This window comes from Penaeus chinensis, chromosome 27 (assembly GCF_019202785.1).
Source record: "Penaeus chinensis breed Huanghai No. 1 chromosome 27, ASM1920278v2, whole genome shotgun sequence".
Lineage (NCBI taxonomy): Eukaryota > Metazoa > Arthropoda > Malacostraca > Decapoda > Penaeidae > Penaeus > Penaeus chinensis.
The window spans coordinates 12,190,180-12,192,679 of record NC_061845.1 but is presented as its reverse complement, the minus strand read 5'-3'; positions in this window follow the sequence as shown (position 1 = coordinate 12,192,679).

Below are 2,500 nucleotides of genomic sequence, written 5' to 3'. Positions count from 1 at the left end.
GTATTGGTAATTGTGCTGGATGTGATTGTCAGGATTATGAATTTAACTTGTCAGTTGAGGTGTTATTTAGCTCTTCATTATGCTGTCGTTTGCAGTATTTCATTTCAGATGTTATCATCATTTTCATGATTTTTTTATTATTATTATCATCATTATCGTTGTTACTACTCTATCATTATTGTTGTTATTATCATTATTATTACTATTATAATCATTATTATTACTATCATTATTAATAATAATAATAATAATAATAATAATAATAATAATAATAATAATATTCTTATTGTTATTATCATTATAATATAAATCAGCATCATTATTAATATCATTATTGATTATTTTTATTACTATTACTATTATTAATGTCATTACTATTATCATTATTATCATTATCATCATCATCACCATCATCCTCCTCATCTCTATCATCATTACTAACATCATTATCCTCACCATCAACTTTATCATCACGAACACCATTACTTCCACTATAATCGCCCCCGCCAGGACCATTCGCGTGGCCTTCGCAACGACTCATCTCCGCTGACAGCACCTTCGTCTTCATTATCTTCCCCAACAAAACCATTACAACAAGAAACATTACATCCCCATCAATCCATACAACAGACCATCCCATATTAACTACCCATTACGCCCCTCCCTCTCCCGACTAACTAGCCGTCGCTAGGACATCCACTAGCACTCCTAGTTGTAATTTTCCCATCGTTCCCTCGTCCACAACAAAAGGCTGTTTCCCTTCTCTTTTTTCCCCTTCCCTTCCTCCTCCTCCTCCTCCTCCTCCTCCTCCTCCTCTTCCTCCTCCTCCTCCTCCTCCTCCTCCTCCTCCTCCTCCTCCTCCTCCTCCTCCTCCTCCTCCTCCTCCTCCTCCTCCTCCTCCCCCCTTCCACCCAATTGGTCGATAACATCAAATCAAATGAAAGCAAAGCTCGTGATCTATTCCGATATCATTATTAACTCAAACTTTCCAATCCCCTTTGAAACCGTAACGTGAAATTATCAAAAGCCCGTAGTCAATCAGCCCCGCCAGTGACTGCGGGCCCGATGAGGTTAAAGAGATTACAGTATTTCACTCATCAATTGCCTATAACAGCTCGGGAAAGTGCATTACTCCTTGACTACATTTAAAATATTTCCCCCGGGATCAACTTCCATTAAAACCGCGAGAAATCAATCTTGAGTCCCAGCGAGAGGGCGCGAGAGCCAATCAGCGACGGGCCCGAGGGCACTTCCCCGTTTCTGATTGGCTGAGACCCCATGAGCGTGTATTGGCTGCGATGTGCCGGGTTGCCTAAAACAGAATCAATGGGTCGCTTACGAGGTGCGTTAGGGAAGAACCCCACGCCACACACCTCGCTGTCTCTCTCTCTCTCCCTCTCTCTCTCGCTCTCTCTCTTTCTCTCTCACTCATTCTCTCTCTCTCTGCGCTCCTCCAATCGGAAAGATTTTCACAAATCTGTCCGCTTCCAGATTTCCAAAGGAGAACCTCTAGTACGCTACCTAAACCCAGGAACCCAAAAATAGAGGTAAAGAAAAGCTCGCCCGCGGAGGGGGGAAAAAGGGGGATAACCCAGCGACCTCTGGCAAGAAGGGACAACAAATGAGAGACGCACACGCCTAGCTGTGATTGGCCGCCCCGAGGGAGAGAGGAGCAACGGGCCTAATACAATTATGACGACACTTCGGGGAATTGTTTCCTCTTCAGCTCCCGCGCGCCCACACAACAGTCATGGGAAAACAATACAGGGACAAAGCTGTTATGAGCTCGTTATTGGCTCTCGTCCTGGCGTTCCCGCGAAGCCTCTCCATCTCTGTCTACGATAGTGTCCGCGTCGGCTCGAGTGCGTGTGCTTTTGTTTTTCGATCTCTTTTTGTCTGTCTGTTTTTCCATATTTGTATCTCGTTTTATCTGACGGTTTCTCTCTCTCTCTCTCTCTCTCTCTCTCTCTCTCTCTCTCTCTCTCTCTCTCTCTCTCTCTCTCTCTTTCTCAATATATATATACACATTCAAATATATATATATATATATATATATATATATATATATATATATATATATATATGTATGTATACACATATGTATATATATTTATACACATATGTATGTAAATGTACATATTTGTATATACACATACACACACACACACACATATATATATATATATATGTGTGTGTGTGTGTGTTTATATATGTATATTATATATATATGTATATATATATATAGTATAAAAGAGAGCACAGCCGAAAAACAACAATAAAATAACCAAAAGAGAAGACGAAAAAACATAGGAATAAAGATGAAGAAAAGAAAGAGAGGAGGCAGACAAAGAGAGAACTCACACACGAAAATTGCATCAAAAGGTTGTATATAATATCCCAGCATTAGAAACATTATGAGGGAATCACGTGTAGACAAATGTAAGATGAGGGAAGGGAAGGGAGGGGGAGGGGAGGGAAGGGAGGGGGAGGGGAGGGGAGG